The sequence below is a fragment of the Leguminivora glycinivorella genome, chromosome 3 (genome assembly GCF_023078275.1).
Source record: "Leguminivora glycinivorella isolate SPB_JAAS2020 chromosome 3, LegGlyc_1.1, whole genome shotgun sequence".
Taxonomy (NCBI): domain Eukaryota; kingdom Metazoa; phylum Arthropoda; class Insecta; order Lepidoptera; family Tortricidae; genus Leguminivora; species Leguminivora glycinivorella.
The window spans coordinates 3,784,178-3,808,871 of NC_062973.1; the positions used below are offsets into that span (position 1 = coordinate 3,784,178).

Below are 24,694 nucleotides of genomic sequence, written 5' to 3' on the forward strand. Positions count from 1 at the left end.
CCAGTTTGGTTTTAAATCAGGGTTATCGACAGAGAGTGCTATTTTGGCGCTGAAGCAGACCGTAAAGTACTATACGGACAGACGGACGGCGATTTACGCGTGCTTCCTAGACCTATCTAGGGCATTTGACCTGGTTCATTATGACATTTTGTGGCAGAAGCTGGCCGAGTTAAAAATGCCAGCCGATGTTCAAGGTATATTTAAATACTGGTACCATAACCAGGTCAATGTCGTAAGGTGGTCGGACGCGTATTCGCAGCCGTACGGGCTCGAATGCGGCGTTAGGCAGGGCGGGCTTACCTCACCGAAGCTTTTTAATATCTATGTAAACGCCCTTATTGAGGAGCTGAGCAGCACTCGTGTCGGGTGTCACATAGACGGAGTGTGCGTCAACAATTTGAGCTACGCGGACGACATGGTGCTGCTCAGCGCCTCAGCATGTGGGCTCGCCAAACTTATCTCGATTTGTGAACGATACGCGGCGAGCCATGGGTTGGTTTACAACGTCCGCAAGAGCGAATGCGTTGTCTTTAGGGTCAAGGGTAAATGTCCGCCAATGTTTCCTCAAGTGAAATTAAATGGACAACCTTTAAGTATAAATTGCCAATTTAAATACTTAGGACATTTGATAAACGCTGACCTTAAAGACGATGCCGATATTGAGCGTGAGCGCAGAGCGTTGTCCGTCAGGGCAAATATGATAGCCCGCAGGTTTTCTTGCTGCTCTAAAGAAGTCAAAGTTAGTTTGTTCAGAGCCTACTGTACTAGTTTCTACACAAGCAGCCTGTGGGCAGACTATACATATAAACGGTACAACGCTCTGCGCGTTCAATATAACAACGCGTACAGGATGCTGATGGGGCTGTCCAGATTTTGTAGCGCGTCAGGGATGTTCGCAGAGGCGCGGGTAGACTGCTTCTACACCACTATGCGTAAGCGAGCCACATCCCTGGTGCGCAGGATACGGGCCAGCTCCAACAGCATCCTGACCATGATTGCGGACAGGGTTGATGGCCTATACCTAAATAATTGCTGCATGACCCATGCACTTAGGAATAAGTAGATTTAAGTTAAATGTAAATAGTTACGTATACTAACACTAGTCTTAAGTTGTTCTATATATTATGTTACTAACAAAAATGATCCAAGTTGGTCCTAAATAAATTAATATTATTATTATTATTATTATTATTAATGGATCCCGTTCCCATCCAGAATCAAAAGCATGTATGGGACCAAAAAAAAAATTCCGGCTAGAAAAGTCACAAATCGTGACAAACTTGTCCCATATAATTTGTGTTTTATTTATACAGCGTGTGTATTCCATACGGGCGAATATCTTAATAACGATTAGTATCGGACCTAAGGCGCCTAACTACATGCTTTTTTTAAAAATAGATGATCTATTTTATTCATACATAATAATTCAGCACGCAGTGTATTATGTCCACATCGATTAGCGTCATTACGACATGACGTTTACGTCTTGTAAAATTAAGTTGGACGGCGTACATTGCTGCTTGGTCAGATAAAAAAAAATACTTAATTAATAACACTTTTTAACAAAATGATTATCCTATACGATACGTATGATCAGATACTATAACTGGATACATTATCCGTAAGGAATCCACACGCTGTATTTGATATTTTATGATTGTAAAATCCTATTTACATTTTATTTCAAAAGGAAAGTATGACATTTATTAAACCCTTTACTTCTTTTTTGCAGGTACGTCACCGCAAAGGGATATTAAGAACTGGAATTATTTCAGAATGAAAAGGGTAATGTGGTTTGAAAATGCTTTTGTCATTTTATATTTCATTTGATTATACCGCTATTGTGGTAAATATACAAATGCCTTTTTAAGAAATAATGTTTTGATATAAAAAGTTTATCGCTAAGCCGATTTTGAAAGTGAGGTTCATTATACATCCCGAGTAAGAGACTACAGGTACTGAAGGACGCATGACAAAATATTGAATAGAATGCAATTTGCCTTATATTATATCTGTCATCTTATTGGTCGTTGCTTTCACAGTGTAATACAGAATTTTTCACCGAATCATGAAGAAGAAACGTCTGCGAGCGATATTACATATTTTTAAACTAAAAACAAGAATGGAAAAATTTACACCTAAGGTAAGGTAGGGTTAGGTCGCATGTTTGAGTTCTGCCGGAGGTGCGAATTTTTCAATTTGTCCTTTAATTTAAAAATATGTAAAATTATTGGGTAAAACATTATCACCAATGAATGTTATAGTTGCACTAGGCACTGAATAGGTTAGATATGGGTGGATTCCAGTGTATTTTAGCTGAGCCTACGTCAGTTGAGGCTAAACAAATTTATTTATTTGTGCTAGGATATTTAAGTAGATATAAGACTATTCCATAAAATAAGTTGTAATATTGATTAAGGTACAATGGGGCTGATATAATCATTAAGGATTTTAAGTCCCTAGTTAAATAAATAAATTAAAAAAAAATAGTTGCACTATTTACACATATAACCTACATGCTATGATAGCTATTTTTTGATGCATGTTGTGCATTGAGACACCAGCCAATTTCTAAAAAATCTGACCACTGAACCGTAAAAATGAAGTCATCGTCCCGACATTTCCCGTAACCGTCAAAGAAGGTACTTAAGCATAAATACAGATGCCCCTCGGGCGCTCAACGACATAATTATCGCTAGTCGATGCGACTTTCTTTTTTTTCTTCTACAGATCACTTGCGCCCAGACAATAAGCAAAATATATAATAAATATCCGGAGGTCGCGGGTTCGAACCCGGCTCGTACCAATGAGTTTTTCTGAACTTATATACGAAATGTCATTTGATATTTGCCAGTCGCTTTTCAGTGAAGGAAAACATCGTGAGGAAACCGGACTAATTCTGCTGCCAACTTTTCATAGGTAAATTTCATCGCTGACAGCGTATTTCACTCCATCAATAACGTTTTATTCCATTCCCTTTGTGGTCCTCTAGTGAATTAGGAGATATTATTTAACTATGATTTAAAGCTGGCAGCTAGACATTTTTATGGACGTTCTACTTTGATAAATATTACTCCTTTTATTTCCACATTCCATAGCAAGAATGACTTTGACACTGACATTTGTAGGTATGTTAAAATCTGCGTAGTTAGTTTTCTATACATCTCGCTTACAATAATATCATCATTAGGTGCCTGCTGCTATATAAAACGTTAGTTAAACATAAGTACACGCCAGCGAGTATATCACCGTCAGGTATCTCGAGAGCAAATTTCATTAGATAATGGGACGAAACGCAAACTTTTGGTAAGCCCCGATATGATGAGATTTTGAACAGCGCGTCAAGCGGGCCTTAACACAGCTTCTGTAAATAGGGAAAATTATATTTTCTATAGTTTTCGGTCTGTGGGCACAATTATATTATATTAAATCTATACGTTCACGTAGGTGACACGAGAGTTACATTAGCTACATAAATATATATTATATAATGTGAATTCGTAAATTGTTGCGAAGAAGTACCTATTGTGAACCCAGCCAAGGCTTACGAGCTCAGTTACAGGGGTCCGTCATCCATTGCTTCCAGCTACATTTGAGGGCATGTATATGGCCCTCGAGCTCCGTTATAGGGGTTTATCATTTAAAACACTGCTTTAAGCTACATTTACTTTATTACATTGATTGTTTCAATTACAGTGTCAATTAATAATCAGGAATATACCATCAATCAATCATCTACTATCAGTGTACTCACAATCCGTACAAACTGCCTGCCGCCAAATCTGACATTTACTGTTGACATTCGTTAAACCTATGTACAAATGAGCTGCTACAATCAGTATAAGGCCACATACAGTATGTTATTCATTGTTATGCTTACACTATTATATATTTTTTACCTATGTCGCTAGAAGAATCAGTCTAGTGATTAGACTGTACAGCAACTAGATAAGACTGTCTAGTGACTAGACTGATTAGGTTAGCAGGGCAAGCTTTTCTATTTTTGTGCAATGCGAAGTCTATCGGACCAGGTCCATAATTTGTACCCACCTATCGCCAACTTTTGAACCAAAGTTGGCGATGTTTGTCGTTCTAGTGATTCAGCGGGTCATTCTAGGACATTGAGTGGTGCAATAAACGCAAAGGTACATTTTTATGCTTCTGATGGTATTTTATGGGGGTAGCCTTTAATTTCAGAGCTAACGGCAAGTGATGAATACGATTAGATAAGTATTATGTCCCGATCCCTTCCCATAGACACCGATCTTACGACAAATCAGTCACAGTATACTCTGTGAAGCCATGGAATGCGTTGCCAGCTCCATTGAGACAGTGACGAATTATTCGTAAATCTTAAAATTCTAACATTGCCTAGTGTCTTCATTTTAGAAGCATGTAAGTATGTTAGAAATAATATAGGCTCGTATAAAACCCGTGAGCAGCAGTCAGGCAGAAGCACGCGCGGTGGAAGTCTTCTTCTGATCCCGCCACATAATACCGCCAAAGCCAAGAAATCAGTCAGTGTGTTGGGGGCTAAATTATTCAACGCATTACCTATCGCAATCAGAAGTGCACCCAGCGACGTCACATTTTCCAACAAACTTAAGACACTATTACTAAATATGGTGTTATACCATCGATGAATTTCTCGATAAGGTGTCATCGACCCACACACAAACATTGTAAAAAAAAAATGTATTTAATTCGTATTTTAATATATTATTTATTCGTACTTTAATGCATTTAACGCATATGTAAAATTGATTCGTATTTGAAAGTATTTAACGCATTTTCTAATGTATTCAGTGAATACGATGTATTATATAACCATTTAATTGAACTACCTATTGTTATTATTTTTATTGATATTTGACACAATGAAATGTAATGTAACCACTGACATGTAATTTACTTTTACCAATAAAAAATATAAATATGAATATGAATATAGTGTCAGTCAGTAGCATCGCTGAAGTCAAAATTAAGGAAATTATGGCTTTCACAAAAAAACCAATAAGAAAAAATTAAACTGGGTTGTGTGCGGTTATTATTATTTTGATATATGTTTATTGTATATATAAATATTATTATTATGTATTTAGGTATACGTATTGCATTCATTTATAGTACTTTATATACCGATGCACTTTAGTTATGTTAGTTTGTCTACCATCTATTTTCCTCTCTCAGTTATTCTAAGATAGCTGGAAGAGATCCCTTAAAGGGATAAGCTCGCTTTTGTACATAACCGTTATAATTATTATCTGTACATGTAATTTGTTTTGTACAATAAAGTGTTTACTACTACTACTACTACTACTACTATGTCATTGGAATTGTCACACTAGCTCCCTCAAGGTATGTGTAGGTACTTAATGTTTGTTATAGGTATTTTAGGCATAAGAGTAGCGTACTCCCTTCTTAAATCATTAGTCGATCACTCGAATTGAAAATGTCCTTGGGACAGTGGCTTCTTACCATCAGGAATTTGGTGAGCAAAGTATCGACTTTGATTTAGAATTTGTTAACAAGGCCGCGGAAAGTCGGCTCGAGTCATTAGAAAATATAACGTAATTCCTTAATAATTCAGAGTGATTTTTTTTTTATTGATATTGGAACGACGTTGGCGTCAAATATATTATGCTCTTGTTTTAACATTGACGTTTTTTACATTTGACATTGACAGATCGGTATCATATTGCAGTAACATTTCGCTCACATCTTAAAAGCATTTCTTGAATACGACAGCCTTTCATGTATTACGACTCAATAAGCCCAACCTACAATATCAAAATTTCCCGCATACCTTTTAGTCTGGGATCCTGAACGCTCACGTAATTTTGAGGACGAACCTTTCTACGTGCCTACCTGTAGGTATTATACCTCGATGCCACCCGTGAACATACTTTATTACCTGGAATTTAGTTTAGAGGCATTTTTCGCATAAAGTAAAAAGTAAGTAGGGCGTGGTTATTTTATGAAAGAACAAAATTTTCTTTGTAGGTATTTTCATGTGGTCCCCGTGTGGCGACGGGTTAAGAATTTCACCACCCCCTTTCTTCCCGTGGGTGTCGTAGAAGTCGACTGTGGGATATGGGTTAAATTGTGGCGTAGGCGAGAGGCTGGCAACCTGTCACTGCAATGTCACAATTTGGATTTCTTTTAACCCCTTTTTGCCAAAAGTGGCACTGAAACTTAGTAGTTCATGTGCTCTGCCTACCCCTTTATGGGATACAGACGTGATTATATATTTGATTCTATAAACCGATACCGAACTTATTTTCTTAAAAGTTTTAAGTAATATTTGTTAACATTTTGTCTGAATTGATTGAAATAAGAGGCTTACAAGAATTTAAAGAAGAAGAAGAAGACATCATTTAGTAGAAAATTATTTAGCAGTTTTATTACTTACGCAAACGTAAACAGCACTGTTCACCGCATCATTTACTTATCTAGCTCATTATACGAACCGACACTTAGGGCCAGTTGCATCAACCACGTTTGACAGATACATCATCGTCACTTAGCAGACTTCTATGGAACTTCTCATACAATAAAATTTAACGAACGCTTTAACGGTGCCAGACGGTTTGATGCAACCGGCTCTTAACACTAAAGGGTATTTAAAACTATGACTGAGTAATTGAATGACACTTTAAAAGGGTTAATGGAAGCATTTTAAATTATCTCATTAGGCTTTAAATGATTCATTTCTGGCACGAGTTCAATATTCATATTCATTTTCATTTTTATTTATTGCAATACTGCGCGGTTGTATCTCGGAGACTTGTTTGAGATGATATATTTGATTTATTTAATTGAATAATACAAAAACAATATTCGTTAAATCTAAAACAAAAAAAAATCTTACCAACCATTTCTTTTTTTAAGAGTTTTTCGGAGTCCAGGGTGCGTAGCCGAATGGCACAAACGCTCACGAAACGAAACGCTATCTATCTCTATCGCTCTTGCATATTGGCGCGACAGAGCCAAACTACCTTTCGCGGCGTTTCGTTTTAGTTTCGCGTCGGAGAAATGCCATTGGGCTACCGGGCCTGGCCTTTCAAAATCAACCCATGTAATAAATTGTCTTGACGACATCAAAATTCTGTTTCTGAACGGCATTAAAAGAAAAAGAAAATCTTACATTAGGTACCATAATGATAATTTGACACTACCATATCTAATGTACATAGGAGAATGTGATTTTCATTTACTTTCTCAAACATACATCACGCGCTTCGAAATCGCGGCAATCATTCTTTTGACAATGAATATAACCGCAAACATTTACTTCGTCAAATTACTCCAACCAAACCGATCGAAACAAGTATCCCAAACTCATTACCAACTCCGTAACTCAGTTTCGCCAACTTTTGTCTCACTAATGATCGAAATCGGACCCAAAATCATCAACAAAATGTATTTGTACGCTGCAAATGTTTGACGAAATATTGGTAGTTCGGTTTAGAACAGTGAAATTGATCAGAACTCCCCAAATGTTTGACCAAACATTGGTTTTTCCGTTTATAATGGGAATACCACACGCTTCGTCGTTTCGGCGCCGCGCACTGCGGTACGTTGAGTACGCATGCGTGATAAAACAGGGTATAATAAACCTTATTACAACGGTGTTAAGGCGTATAAAAAATAAGGATAAAAACACTTGTCAACGGCGATGGCGATTGAAAGACATGCAGTCTCATTATGTTGACATGCAAAAATATATAGCGATGGAAGTTTTTCGTGACTTCTTTTGTGTAGAGGAACTTTGTTAAGTTTGCCTTTGTTGTTTGTCAGGTGTATTTTTTAAGCGCATTTCCGGCGTATGAAATTGTTTATTAAGTTCAGGTTATCAATTTTCATTTATGTAACGAAAAAGTTAACATTCATGTTCACCATATACATTTTATTCCGTTTTGAATTTTCGATAGAATCAGGCGTTACTTTTAGGAAATCCATGATAACTAGTCAAAATCTAGAAATTACTTTGCTAATCCGCGAATAGATAACGTGTTAAGCGCTAATTCGTCATGTCTACTTACTTTGCGTATTTTTATTTTTAATCACCCTCCCACCGCAAAAAATATATAAAAGACCACCACCAAAAATACAAAACGCGTCACCCGTCGAGATGCTGGAGATGTTGACGGTCCAAGCTCCGGCGACTGACCACCCACATACCTACTGACCACCGACTATTCAATGATAGATAGATAGATAGAATACTCTTTATTGGCACACCTCAGCAAGAGATACAGAAAAAAGATACAGCGGAGACAAAACAAATGATTATAAATAGAGGCAGACAACAGGCGGTCTTATCGCTAAAGAGCGATCTCTACCAGACAACCTTTGAATGATCTCAAGACATAAAACCTACAATCTTGAGAAATTCTATATTTCATAGACTGAAAGCGAGTAAATAATAATGATTGATTATTAGTATCCAGGCAATATTGTCACGAAGGTCACAGCGGTCATAAAACGGCTATAACATGGAAGATCCATTAAGCTGATACTAAAATCAGTGGTTTGAGGTTCGGAGGGTTTATTAATAAGGAGGAGAAGGGTATAATCATTACTTTTACATTTCATTGAAATGTTTGAAAGAGAAAAACAAGTTTTTTTTAACAAGTAGAAACTTATTCGACCGATGTCACACCTCCACAGACATCTTTGGCTGAATAAACTATCTTTACCAAAAGGTTCTGCTTAGGTTACAGTCCTGTTGGAGGTGTTATATTTTAATTTTTCCTGTGATTTATATTTTAAGAAAGTATAAGCCAGTTGACAAAAAATAAGTAGTTGACAAAACGAGAAAAGGTGAAAACAAACACACCCTTTTCTTCCAGGTTCTATTTTCAGAACGTTTTTAAAATTTAGTTAATGTGTCTGACTTGTAAAAACTGTTTAAAGTGTCCTGTCGCGATTTTCTTGACTTATCACAAGAAATCCGTTTACATCATAAAATTGGTTCGTATCTTTCTCGATTTACTCGATGGGACCTTTGTAACTATAACAATAGAGGTAGAACTCAGTTTATGTGCGCAGATTTGTAACAAAGAATCACGTGATATCCCCAAAGGATGACAGGAAAGCTTCGCTTATCCTTGTAAATCCTTACATTGGTTCCTTTCTACCGCCGATGTTGCTATTTTTTCTTCATCATTTATGGACCATGTTATTTCAAATTGAACACTTCATTTCTCCTATGAGAATTAAAAAAAAAACTATTCTGAATAAGGACAATATGCAACTTTGAAATTTAATTTGAATAAATTGTATGTACCTAATGTATTATTTAACATAATATATGAATTTATTCCACGTCGCATAGCAACCGATATAGTGGCATTCATGCGTGAATTGTAGCTGTTTTTCTGTTGCAACAATTCTTCTGCAGCCTCTGATGCATGGTGTAACTTTCATTTACCTTGAATTCTAAATAACAAGTAGATAGGTACCTATATTTCACTCATAAGTGAATTTCATAAAACCCTTGTGCCTTGTTCAAGTTTGCAGTTTCGAAACCATTCGATTGCGATTAAACAACAACTTTGCCCATTTATAAACAAATACCTATTTCCCCTTGTAAAACAAACTACTATTGTGCCTTTTTTCAACTCCCTGTATTTTATAGAATACAATTTGATACTTTTGTCCATCAGTCATTGCCCGTGGCTTATTAGAGTTATTAACTATTGACATAGATCTGAATAAATATAAACAGAGCTTGCATTTGATATGTCTAATAAAATAAATATTGTCGCATACAAATAAGTAAATAAAAAGGACTGTCAGTCAGCATTGGTTAATCTACGAAAGTTGAGGCCGCATAACTACATAATTATTTATAGTTCAGTGCAAGTAATAATGCAAAAAAATTAGGTAGGTACATATCCTCTCCATCGCACTAATAGGGCCATCAGGATATACCCAATATTACAATCGCTTACGCTTCATCGCAAGCATGTCTCCCTATCGCTCTCCTGTAGTGGCGCGAAAGAGCCAGCGTTTTGATCGCTGCATAGGTGTCAATAGAGTCCAGTATGAGGTTGATGCAATCGCTAGATTAAAATGGCTAGTACAATTTAGATTTAGTCAGGTCCTCACAGAAAAACCAGCACTGGGGTTTTGCCTTCGCATCATGCTGATTGTGGGTCCTATATTTAGCGTCTATTGTTAGTTTTATTTGCATATCTGCTTCTAAGTATACTTTGTTGTTAAATAAATGTATTCTATTATATTTCATAGTAAGTATATTATTGTCAAATGCTAATTGATAATAGTCTGGATTATTTGGTATTGTAGCACAGCCTGAATTCCCTACCCTGACGTGTAGACACATCCTCATACACACGTCTCTAAACGCCTTAACATTCATCACATTCACTCAACCAATCATTCACACACTCGCGTGCGCCGTGTTATTCAGTCCGAATCCGTTTGCCTTTGAATGAAGATGTAAGATCGCGAATCGCGACCTTACAACTATATGTAAGTGTCCTTTCCCTATTAATACTTGTTTTCCCTATTCATAAATCACGGTTATACGTGGGGCCCCACGTTGGGCGCCACGTATAACCAGGGATGGTCAAAGGGGTCCCGTGATTTACGTGGGGCCCCACGTTGGGCGCCAGGTATAACCGGGGATGGTCAAAGGGGTCCCGTGATTTACGTGGGGCCCCATGTTGGGCGCCACGTATAACGGGGGATGGTCAAAGGGGTCCCGTGATTTACGCAAAACAACTATGAATAGGGAAAGGATACTTACTATATTGATTTAACCAATGTGTATTATTTACCTGTCTCTGGTATAGGCAATATTGATCGAGCTCGTAGGTTCACGTCTAATTATAATGCCTAATGGGTCACGTGTTGACCTATTCGAAACCGTATTGAAATAGTTTGAAAAACTAGTTATTCAATGCTTAAATAACTAGCGTATCTTGGTTTTTGGCCAACATGCCATCAGTTTATGCTTGTGTGTGTGTGTGTGTGTGTGTGTGTGTGTGTGTGTGTGTGTGTGTGTGTGTGTGTGTGTGTGTGTGTGTGTGTGTGTGTGCGTGTGCGTGCGTGCGTGCGTGCGTGCGTGCGTGCGTGCGTGCGTGCGTGCGTGCGTGCGTGTGTGTGTGTGTGATTTATATTTAAAAAACTGAATCACTTACATCGCATCGAATATAATTTATTGTTTGAAATAATTAAAACAAATATTTCATAATATCGAACTTGATTACCAAATGTCGCCTGCGGATTTCCGGACCGACACAACCTTCAAACCTTCAAGAAAAAAGCGTAAGCCCATGTTAACCACCTCTTCTGGTGTTTCGGGTGTCCATGGGCGGCAGTGATTGCTTACCATCAGACGACCTGTCTTCTTGTGTGTCGTATGTAAAACGTAATTTTTCAGGACATTTTCCTTAAGTATAATTGCCACGAAACGTATTTAAAAATTTACAAAGTATGCATATATTCGTTAGCCTATCAAAATGATAAACTAGTTGAGTACAAAGGTATCAATTTAGAAACACATCTTATACAACGTCATTAGAGAAGTTAACTCGAGTCCCGAAATTTCTTTTTTAGGGTTCCGTAGTCAACTAGGAACCCTTATAGTTTCGCCATGTCTGTCTGTCCGTCCGTCCGTCCGTCCGTCCGTCCGTCCGTCCGTCCGTCCGTCCGTCCGTCCGTCCGTCCGCGGATAATCTCAGTAACTGTAAGCACTAGAAAGCTGAAATTTGGTACCAATATGTATATCAATCACGCCAACAAAGTGCAAAAATAAAAAATGGAAAAAAAAAAGAAAAAAAAAATATATTGTTGGATAGGTATTTAAAGATGAAGAAGGGTTTACTAAGATTGTTTTTTGATAATATCAATATTTTCGGAAATAATCGCTTCTAAAGGAAAAAAAAGTGCGTCCCCCCCCCTCTAACTTTTGAACCCTATGTTCAAAAAATATGAAAAAAATCATAATAGTAGATCTTTATGAAAACTTTCTAGGAAAATTGTTTTGAACTTGATAGGTTCAGTAGTTTTTGAGAAAAATACTGAAAACTACGGAACCCTACACTGAGCGTGGCCCGACACGCTCTTGGCCGGTTTTTTTTTTGTATATGACCGTTTGTTTCTTAAAATTAAAATTTCTTAAAATTAAATAAATAAATAAAAAAGTTTCGATGTGCCGGCAAGATTTAATGGTTGCGTAAGTTGTGTTAGAAACTTAGTGATGAAATTAGGTACAAAAGTATTTATTTTGTTTACTTGGATAGTAAACAGAGATTTGATGGAAATAGTTATTGTGTATATGATAAACTATATTTTAACTTCCGATTAGCAGAAACGTCTGCAATCGATGCCACTAGGCTTACGGGTCCCATTGACCTTTGTAGTGGAAAATTTCGCTGGCTTGGTTGAAGTCTTGGTGGCTCAGTTGGCAGAGCGCTGGAATATTGATCCAGAGGCCGTGAGTTCAAGTCTCACCCAAGGCAGACATTTTCCACTTTTAAATTTATGATAAACTATGTAGGATAAATGCAACTGTACCAACAATTATAACGTAACGAATAAAACCTGTTCAAAAAGGTAGAGTCTTGTCTTATCCTATTTATTTTCGCACAGAATATCGGTTATATTAAATATCTCAAAAATATACAGGTTTCTCAAAATATAACACTAATGATACAGATGTAGTGCAAAAAGATTTGCCTTCGTTTTGTCACGGAAACGTACGAACGCGTCATGCTATTTCAGTCAGTCTCAGTACAATATGTACTCACATTGATTGAACTAGCACGACAATTACGAACGTTTCCAGAAAAATATACGAAGGAAACCCATTTCGCACTACACCTGTATGGTATTATATTGTATTATACTTGAATAAGACACAACCTGTGACACTACATATATGTCAAGCAAAATGTGTGTGGTTATAAAAAAAAAAACATTCCAAACCTATATATATACCTAACACTTCAGGTGTCATAATTCGGATATTGCGAAAAAGAATCTCACCCTAGACTCCCTAGAGAAATAACTGTTGGATAAAAAACTATGAGATAGTTGTAATTTACCTTCTACTACAAGAGTCCCTTCAACTAAGAATTGATCTCAAAGGACGCATACATTTTATTTCATACGTCTTTTTTGTATGAAACGTATTATAATATAAAATAACATATCATTGTTTTTCGTAGTTTTTCATCTATAATTTACTTCTCTTGCGGATCAGTCTTTCATTAAATTAATTGATCAACTCTTTAGCTGGGTAAAATTTACAAACGATGTCACTTTTTATACATTTTTGGTTCTCCGGCATTTTTTAATAAAATATTGAGTTTAACAAGATCGAGAGCATTGTATGATAAATAAAATACTACCTTTAAGTGGGAAAACTAAATGTCGGATATTTTTACCCACTGTACAATTTAGCCGACTCTCCTCTTTATCAACCATAATAGTGCTCCCACAGTGGCTACTATAAATGATATACATAGATCATTGTGTAACAGGGACAGCGTAATGTCAATGCCATCGCGATGTCCCTGTCACACAATGTTACACATTATAACATTTATAACAGCCAGTGAACACTATTTTGGTTAGTAAAGAGGAGAGTCGGCTAAATTTAACCCCTACTTATGAAAAGCGTGACCAATATGCCCCAATTATTTTCTTAATCTCAAAACCTAGTGAGCTCAAGACTGCACTGATTATTTCCCGACATGGCAACATAATGCGTGACACACGCACGGTTTTAATTAGTTGCCATGGCAACGCCATTCGGGTGAATGTTGGCTGAAAAATTTGGAGTCGTTACGTTGAATTATTTTTGATGGCTAATTATAGTGGTACTATTGTTTTGACACATTAATTTACTCAACTTGTCGCAAAAATCAGAAAATTAAAAAGAACTTTTATGACCTTCCACACTACGAAATAATGCTGCGCTCCAAAACTGGTATTGTAGATGTGGGTGTTAAGTCTGCAAGGCTCAAGTGGTATTGGACATGTCTGCCGAATGCATCTAGATCGGTGGGCCAAATTGGCTACCGACTGGACACCACCGATTAGCCGGGGCTTAGGTAGGCCAAAGAAAATATGGCGGGATGACCTCGACGCATTTTGCAGCGACTGGCCGGAGCAGGCGGCAAATCGTGATGAGTGGCGGAAGAAAGCCCAGCAGTGGGACACAATTATAGGCTAGGAAAAAAAAAATATTTTCGTGCATAATATCAGTACTTATAAAATAATACTTAAGTATCAAGAAATAGGTAAGAGTTTATTCACGAAGTCATATTTAGATAATAAATTAATTATGATAAATGTAAAAAATCGTCCATTTATTCTGAAAGTGTCTCTAATAACCGAAAAATAATGTGTAGGTAAAGTAAAATTGTGATCTTATTATTTTCTTTACTTGTACTGTACCTCAGCAGTTCTCAAAAAGTTTGTACAAAAATGAAGGAAAAAGTTAAATTTGTTTTTTTTTAAATTCCTATTTTGTTACCAAATTTTTTTTGATGAATTGAGATTTTTAGTAAGATTTATTTCGTCATTAAGGTCCTCTAGTATCTATATTTTTTTCTCTGTTTATATATTACGAAAGTCGACTTATATTACTAAATGCTAGGATCAATTAAAATTTTCTGTCGTGGCTATGTACAAACTTTTTGAGAACTGCTGTCCTACTTGTTTGTGATTCAAGGCGTTTAGCATCTCTCTTTAATCTTGATTCAACGTTGATTACATTATCCACCGCGTCGCATTTGTTTTTATTAGGTATCTCCATCTACGAGACAAGGAACGTTACTTTGGATATGTAAAATTAAATAGCACTAGTAAAAAGGTAAATAGTGTAAAAATATTTGCTTTGGACACTTTAACAGTAAATATGTTACGTGGTCTATTATTTCATTCTTACTTTACAAATAAATAGGTTCACAGTGGTACATGAAGTCATACTTAATATTTTTTACTGTGGAACCATATTAAATATTGAAATTTGATATTGGCTGAAAGCACTAGCTGTCATAGACAGCACTTTATTTTTTAATTTTAGTTCCCTAAATAGCCACATGGCGCTGGTTGTATCGGACTGTACATTTTTTGCTCACGTTTACTTACCGGGTCAATGTACTTTATATTCTTTAATATATTAGTTATTTACATAAAGTATTCTTGTTTTTCTTATTCCGCTAATTGGTTATGGGCCCCTTAGCCCACGCGAGTGAAAGATTAACAAAGAAAGACAGTAAAGTAGTGTGCAAATACAGTGAGAAACAGTGACTCGACAACAAAGATGGAGGTTACTGGAAAAGTCGAGAAATTCGATGGAACGAATTTTAAGCAGTGGAAGTTCCAAATTATGTGCGCATTACGAGCGAAAGGTTTAAATATAAGGGAAACTAAAACGGAATCGAATGCCACACAATGGAATAAAGATGATGGGATGGCTATGTTCATCATGACATCGGCCATGCATCTCAATCAAATTACCCTTATTGAAAATTGTGAGACTGCGTTAGAAATATTGAATAAGCTCGAATCTATTTATGAACAAAAGTCTGAGCTTACTAAGATGATGATTCACGAGAGATTCTATCAATACAAGATGAGTCCAACGGATAGCATAGCTCAACATATAGCTAAAGTTGAATCCTTGGCTAAACAACTTAAAGAAAGCGGCGAGAGTATCAGTGATACCGCCATTATGACGAAGATATTGAGTACTCTTCCACCTAAATTCAGATCCTTACGTCAGGCGTGGATGTCATTAGATACTAAGAGCCAAACTATTGTTAACTTGACTGCTCGTTTACTGGATGAAGAGGCGAGCCTAAGTGTGGAAGATGAAAATGAAACCGCCTTGTATGTTTCTAAACAGGTGAAGAAGAAAGTGTTCACTACCACTAAGCCTGGCCCTTCTTCAAGTAAGAAAGATTCAAAAGAGAATAAAGAACATCAAGGACATCGCTATCCTTGTTACAACTGTGGTGTTCGTGGTCATTATGCGAGAGAATGTCGGGCTCCGAAGAAGAGTCAAGGGAAAAGTGATATGTTAGCTTTCAATGTTACACACTGTGAGTGGAAAGAACCCAAGGAAGATGACAAATGGATATTGGATAGTGGCGCCTCTGGACATATTTCATTTAAAAAGGAATATTTTACAGAAATTCACGAGTACAGAGGTTCACCATTGAAATTAGGAAATGAGGAAATTTTAGATGTGGCCGGACAAGGAGACATATTGTTAAATAAATGGGTCGATGGTCAGTGGGAGACCAGTGTTTTGAAAGATGTTTTATATGTCCCTAAGTTAAACAGAAATTTAATCTCTGAGGGAGTGATAACAAGACATGGATATGAAATTGTTAAAAAAGGCTCTGACGCATTTATATATCTGGACAATAAAAAAGTTATGTGTGCATCTTTAAGAAGAAATAACTTATATGAAGTGAAAGTGAAAACTGTATTAAATCAGTGCAATTTAGTACAAAAATCGGACTTGCGTACGTGGCATGAGAGGTTATGTCACTTGGACATTAAAGAAATCCAGAAAATGTGCAATAATAATGTGATAAATGGTGTGGAACTAACTGATTGTGACAGTTTTGTGTGCGAGGGTTGTGCCTACGGAAAACAAGCTCGGAGACCGTTCCAGAAGTCCAGCAGAGGTCCACTGCAGCCAGGTGACATGGTTTATAGTGACCTTTGTGGCCCCATGAGCGTGCCCTCAGTACAAGGTATGAAATATTTCATATTATTTAAAGATGCTGGCACTGCTTATAGACATGTGTACTTTCTTAAGAACAAAAGTGATGCATTAGAGTATTTCAAGAAATACAATGCCATAATAAAGAATAAATTCTTGCATAGTGTGCGTGTGTTGCATACTGACAATGGCGGTGAATTTAAAAGTAAAGAATTTAAAGAATATCTGGACAGTGAAGGCATACTGCATGAATTGACTGCTCCTTATAGTCCAGAAATGAATGGCCGGGCAGAACGGGAAATGAGGACAATTATGCAGAATGCTCGGTCTATGCTATATGCTCGTGGCATATCCCTTGATCTTTGGGCTGAAGCAGTCAGCTGTGCTGTGTATATACTGAATCGTACGTCTTCACGTCAAACCCCAAGTGTTACACCTTATGAACTATGGACTGATATGAAACCTAGTCTAGATCATGTAAGAGTGTTTGGATGTGTGGGTTATGTACATGTACCGGATCAATTAAGAACGAAGCTAGAGAGTAAGAGTCGAAAATTGATGTTAGTTGGATATGAACACACAAATTACAGGATGTATGACCCAGAAACCAAAAGAGTGACAGTAAAGAAATGTTATATTTGATGAGAGAAACACACCAAACTTTCAGAAGAATGAAATAGAAATCTCACTTCATTTTGGTGATGAAATTGAAGATGAAAACAGTTTAGAACAAATTGAGATAGAAAGGGTGGAGCAAGAAGAGGCAGATATTCCTTTGGATGAGGATACCTCTAATGGTGATATGGATCGACAGGATGACACCTATATACCACCTTGTGAAATTAATGCAGAAGCGTTACGCAATGAAGTGTCATACAACTTAAGACCCAGGAGAAACTGTGTCTTTGAAGTAAACTTTTCAAATAGTTTTGATATCCCTGTTACTTACAATGATGCTATCAACAGTCCGGAGTGTAAAGAATGGCTGAAAGCTATATCGGAAGAGCTAGAATCTCATCAAGAGAATAACACCTGGAGCTTCGTTGATCGAGAAGATCATAGGACCATAACATCAAAGTGGGTTTTCAACATTAAAAGGAACAAAGATGGTGAAGTAGAGAAGTATAAAGCCCGCCTTTGTGCTCGTGGCTTTACACAAATTCAAGGACTTGACTATTATGAAACATTTTCACCAACTACCAGATATGAGTCAATTAGAATATTGCTAAGCATTGCTGCTCAAATGGATTGGAACATTAGACAATTAGATGTGAAAACAGCATTTTTATATGGGGTCCTAGAAGAGGACATATATATGGAAGTGCCAGATGGTGTTACAGCACCAGCACCTAATAAGATATGCAAGTTAGAAAAGTCCCTCTATGGACTGAAACAGGCTTCCAGATGCTGGAATAAGAAATTTACAGATTTTTTAGTAAAATTTGGTTTCAAACAATCACAGGCAGACAGTTGTGTTTTTGTAGGTAATTTTAAGGGTGTTAAAGCAATCCTGATTTTATATGTTGATGATGCTCTGGTTATGTCTGAATCTAATAGTGTTTTAGACTTGATTGTTAGCCATTTGAAAATTGGTTTTCAAATTAAAGAAATAGATTTGAACAAATATGTGGGTTTAGAGATAGTCAAGAGCAATAGCACCATCTGTATACACCAGAAAAGATATATAGAGCAGATAATATGTAAGTTTAATATGAGTACTGCAAATGCGTGCAATACACCTGTTGATGTTAATGTGCCTATTAAGAAAAATGAAAATGAGAATGATATTATTGATTTTCCCTATCGTGAAGCTATTGGTTCACTATTGTTCTTGGCCAACGCAACTAGGCCTGACATATGCTTTGGTGTAAATGTCTTATTATTATTATTTATTATTCAGAGCCCACTGTGTCCCACTGCTGGGCAAAGGCCTCCCCCCTCTTTTTCCAATCTTCTCTGTCTAGTGCTATTTCTGGCCAGCCAATCAAAAATGAGTCCAGGTTATAAGCAGATATATTAATAATCCTAGTTTGGAGCATGTAGCTCAAGTGAAAAGAATAATCAAATACCTTATTAAAACAAAAGATGTCTGTATTAAGTATGAAAAGCAGTCAGAATTAGTTGGTTATTCTGATTCAGATTTTGCCGGGGACTTAGATTCTAGAAAGTCAACTACGGGTTATTTATTCATGTTGAATGGTGGGCCTATCTCGTGGGCTAGTCAGAAACAGCCCTGCGTGGCCTTGTCAACCTGTGAGGCTGAATTCTTAGCTGGTTGTGAAGCAGCCAAGAACCTGTTATGGCTTAAACAATTTTTTAAAGACATTGAATTTGATATGAATTGTACAACTTTGTGTATGGACAATCAAAGTGCCATAAAACTTATAAATAACCCAGTTTTCCATAAGAAAAGTAAGCACATAGATGTAAAGTTTAATTTCATTCGTGAAAAAGTCCAACAAAAGTTGATAGATATTAGATATGTGCCCAGTACAGAACAACTTGCGGATATATTTACCAAGGCTTTACCGGCTGTGCAATTTATGAATATCAGAGATCAGATACTCTCTATATTGTAATTTTCTTTGATTTGCTCTAAAATCAGGAAGTTGTTCTGTTGGCAATTTGAAGGTTTGTTTTTTTTGTTTATTGTATGCTATGAGTAAATGTAATACACACATTGCACTAGCCATATCAAATTTAGTGGGAGTATTAAATATTGAAATTTGATATTGGCTGAAAGCACTAGCTGTCATAGACAGCACTTTATTTTTTAATTTTAGTTCCCTAAATAGCCACATGGCGCTGGTTGTATCGGACTGTACATTTTTTGCTCACGTTTACTTACCGGGTCAATGTACTTTATATTCTTTAATATATTAGTTATTTACATAAAGTATTCTTGTTTTTCTTATTCCGCTAATTTAATATAATATTTTTGTTTCAGAAGTAATTTTATCGTTCGCACCGTATTTTCGTTTGACGTAATAATTATACGTTTCATTTTCAGCACAAAATGATTGATGAAAACGCCGTGAAATGGCGACGCAAATTATATTTGAAGGATGGCATTAAAAACCAATCAGTGCTCTACTGGCACAGAAAAGATCCTTTATTTTGCGAAATGTTTGATTAGACTTTCATGGGCCTACAAGTTCCAATAAACAATTAAAATTTAAAAAAAAAACCCCCGACCGCCACATTAGTAGACCGATTTTCATGCAACATGACTAAGAACACTCCCGACTTACTCAGCATTCAACAAAAAATCCAAAATCCAAACTAAATCCAAATCGGCTCATCCCTTCGGGAGCTACGATGCAACAGACAGACACACACAAAGCCAGACAGACACACACAGACAGACACGTCAAACTTATAACACCCCGTCGTTTGTGCGTCGGGGGTTAAAAATTGGAAATAGTAATAGAAATATATTTATTGCAACAACAGAGTTTTTTTACAGTCATTTTGGTACATTTAAGGAGGTCCTTATGTTCTACCCTATGATAGGCATGCAATATAAAGCTAACGTCATGCAAAAACAGTTCTATTAAAAACCTAAATAATTTAAAAGTATATCACAATGATGAAGTCTATAGTAAGGGAATTTTGAAATACAATACAATTTTAGAATTGAATTAATTTAGTAGTCAACAACTAATTTAAATTTATTGGAGAAGTATCTACTTGGACTACTTTTCTCAGGGATTGACTTAGATCAATTTTGTGGTCCATAAACCTTTTCCATGATCCCCAATAAAGATATTCATTAACACTGATTGATTTGACGACCGGTCTGGCCTGGCTAAGCGAACCTGCCTGCTACGCTGCTGTCCCGGGTTCGAATCCCGGTAAGGGGATTTATGTGATGAGCGCAGATATTTGTTCCTGAGTCATGGATGTTTTCTATGTATATTATTTGTATATTATATATATCGTTGTCTGAGTACCTGTCACACAATCCTTCTTAAGCTTACCGTTGGGACTCAGTCAATCTGTGTAAGAATGTCCTATAATATTTATTTATTTATTTATTGATACAATGATTGTTTATTTAAAGTTTTGAGATAAATGCTTAAATCTCTTAGCCAATCAATTCCATTAATAAAATAAATAAATAAATATTATAGGACATTCTTACACAGGTGGACTGAGTCCCACGGTAAGCTCAAGAAGGCTTGTGTTGTGGGTACTCAGACAACGATATATATAATATATAAATACTTATATACATAGAAAACATCCATGACTCAGGAACAAATATCTGTGCTCATCACACAAATAAATGCCCTTATCGGGATTCGAACCCGGGACCGCAGCGCAGCACTGCAGGCAGGGTCACTACCGACTGCGCCAGACCTGTAGTCAATTAATTAATTAAAATCAAACAGTCATATTCAAGGTAACTCAACTCCCAGTAGCTTGCTTAATGAGCATCGCAACAGACAGCCAGTCGAACCCGACTTATTAACTTAAGTAATATACGCCAGTCGTGACTGCAAACCTCTTTACTCAGTACTAATTTAGTAAGAGAGTTTCCCAAAGGTATGCATTTCCAGTATTTTTTAAACAGTTTCTCCAAATGTCTTCGACAGTTTAAGACGTGATAAAATTTGTTGCTAATCTAGCGATTGAACATATATTTAGTTTAATGGAACGCAAATGATCTCAAGGTCATTTGTAAAATCGGCATATATATTATTATGAACTACTCAATTCAATCAATGATTAAAGCAAATTTACAAATTTAAACACTAATAACTCTTCCACCTCTCCTCCCCCCCTCTGCTCATCAAACATCTTGGTGACTCACTTCTTAAATCCAAATCTAAGGTGAACAGGGTGGCTAGCCGAATGGCACAATCGCTCACGAAACGCTCACGAAACGAAGCGCTAGTAGATATCTATCTCTATCGCGCTTGCGTATTGGCGCGACAGAGCCAGCGGCGTATCGCTTTCGTTTGGCGTCGGAGAAATGCCATTCGGCTACGGGGCCAGGCCCCGTAGCCGAATGGCATTCGAAAGCGATACGCCAAACGAAAGCGATACGCCGCTGCGTTTCGTGAGCGATTGTGCCATTCGGCTAGCCACCCAGGCATCTTCTGGGCGAGCTCACTCCATCGTAGGCCACGTCTTTGCCTTTGGCTAGTCTGTGGCCAAGAGTAAACCCATTTATAATAAAAAAAAAAGACAAAACGTGAGACGACTTTTGTACGGCCCCGTACAATTTGATTGTGGTTCTGTCAGTAGCAGTTGCGTGACAGTTTGCCCTAGATTTTAATAAGGTTTTAAACTGAAAACGCTTGCTTGCATGAATCATAGCTTAGCTAATCATTTTAACATTGACGTCATAATGACGATGATGATTGGTTTATTTAACCTATTTAACTTCTAACATTACCTATAAAAATACACTACAATATAAATTAACAATTTCAATATACTTACGCTAAAAAATAATATGTTATAATAAAACTAACTTAAAAACTATAATAAATGTCATAATTACATGTGACATTCAATATGATGGTGATAATTATTTACGCTCATTCCTGTATTTTTTAATGGCACTGAAATATGGCTCACGGACAGTGATACATTTGTAATTAGGTGACATTCTAGTCATTTAACTTCACCTCTCATGTAAATAGTTTGTGAGTATTTTTTTCTATTTTTTTTACTTTCCTCATCATTTACAAATTGAAAATTAATAAAGCGGCTATATTTCCGAGCTCATTAACTCGGTAACCTTCAAATCAAGGGTGAACAGGTATCTTCTGGGCGAGCTCACTCCATCGTAGGCCACGTCTTTGCCTTCGGCTAGTCTGTGGCCAAGAGTAGAACCCATAATAAAAAAAATACATTGATACAGACACAGGGATGAATTCGTCCGAAGAAAAACAAAAAACAAACACTACCTTTACCTTTCCATACGTTTTAAATTTTATAGTGTGAGGTTAGGTGAAATAAAGAGTAATATAGTCTAATTTTATTTTACAAATACAAATTCCGGACAGATTCCCTACAACCATAAGGAACTGTTTGTCCCTCAGTATTTGGTTTACTCCATCTTACCATACTAATTGATTCAGAACTTCATCTTAAAAGGGCTAAATTATAAAGGCAATTTCGAATTCAAATTCCAAGTAGCTTTGATTTAACATAACTATTCTTCTACTTTCGCAACCAACTTTTTTTTTTTATTCGAACATTTTTTCTTCTGACAAACATCTAACTTCGTCCTTGTTTGATAAAATAGGCAAGTGCTTCGAAAGCACTCCGCATTGCAGTGATCATAAAGACTCCCAATGTATCTTGGAAGGGCTGCCTTGGCAATATTTAGCAGCTGTGGAACCGTGTTCCAATTTTATGTCAGCAATAGATATTTGTCCTTTGCGCGAAAAGACACTTAATTTAAACGAATAACATTTATGGTTAAAGAAATTTATTTTCTCAAAAGAAATTTAACATTTCACTTATATAGAGAAAATACAAGATAAAACAAATTATGAGTGAGCATGCAAGTAATCTAACAGATTAAAATACTTAACGAGTAAAAGAATACAAACTATAACATGCCATTTACGAGCATTACACGTAAAAACAAAAAGTGTACACTTAATACTAAACATAATGTAGGTATTTTTAACTTAAACCGAAGTTGCTTACTTATTTATCACAAAACAGATGCAATCTGTTGCTAAGTAATTTTACACTACAGCGTTATTGCACTTTTAGCTCTAAATACATGCAAGTTGAGTTGAGCGACACTCATTTCCTTGATAGTTCCTTATCTCTTGTTCCCATGTGGAATGTTCGCCAGGGTCGGACTTAGATATTATGAATTACGTAGTTTGATAGACTTCGTTTGTATGCATTGTAATTTTTACACTCTTTAATGTCTTTAGGTAGGCTGTTATAAAACTGTGCTCCTTCATAACCAATATTCTTTTTGCCACATTTGGTTCTAGCTGATTGGAGACATAGATCGTTAGAATTACGAAGTGGTCGTAAACCTTTTTGTAATTTAGTTGTAAAACTGAGTTTCGAGTGTATTTTATTGTCTATTATTTTTCTTATTAGTAAGCAAGTGTTATTAAAGTACAGTTGATTTAGATTTAAAATTTTAGTTTCTAAATAAATTTTGCGACTAGAAGTTAAGTAATCATAACCGAAAAGTGTTTTAATTATTTTATTCTGTGCGACTTGGAGATTTTTAAGAGTAGTTTTTGTGGCGGTGCCCCATATTTCAATTAGATAATTTAAATGAGATTTTATTAGTGAGTTGTAAATCGTGTATTTAACGCGGCGAGGAAGACACTGTGCTGTATTGTAGAGGCAAGCTCTTAGAGATGTGAGTTTTGATCGTATTTTATTTATATGTTGCTTCCATGATAGATCACAGTCCAATATTAGGCCGAGATATTTTTCTTCACTTGATTGTTTTAATAGTGTTTGATTTATTTTAAGTTCTATATTTTCAGTGATTTTCTTATTTTTAGACTTGAATATTATGTAACTGGTCTTGTCTACGTTAATAGTCAATAGATTAAACTGGAACCATTCATGAAGGTTGTTCAGGTCTTCTTGTGCTAATTTTATAATGTCCTTTATAGACTGGCCAAAATAAAAAATACAAGTGTCGTCTGCATATAGACTTATCTCTCCGTGTAGAGGTACTTGGCAGATGCTATTAATGTAGATTAGAAACAGGAGAGGGCCAACTATCGATCCCTGTGGGACGCCGCAGGTGATTATTTGTGGACTGCTTTGCACATTACCTATTCTCACTATTTGGCACCGGTTGCTTAGATACGAATTCATAAGTTTGTGAGCATTGCCAGTGATACCTATCTTTTTAAGTTTTTCTAGAAGTAGTGGATGACTTACCGTGTCAAACGCTTTTTTAAGATCAATAAAAATTCCGAGACAATATTTTTTGGCATCTATATTTGTTTTAATTTTAGTAGT

General features: G+C 36.3%; 1 protein-coding gene across 6 annotated transcripts in view; it reads left to right on the forward strand.

The window, feature by feature from the left end:
- The window catches only part of LOC125242637, a 112,800-nt gene that overhangs the window by 52,500 nt on the left and 35,606 nt on the right, over positions 1-24,694 (forward strand). The window contains exon 1 of one of the 6 annotated variants that reach the window (XM_048151467.1): positions 1,754-1,785. The exons of the other annotated variants lie outside the window; for them this stretch is intronic. The gene's annotated coding sequence lies outside the window, so the exon portion shown is untranslated. Of the gene's footprint in view, positions 1-1,753; positions 1,786-24,694 lie in introns of those variants that run through there. 6 annotated transcript variants of the gene reach the window in all.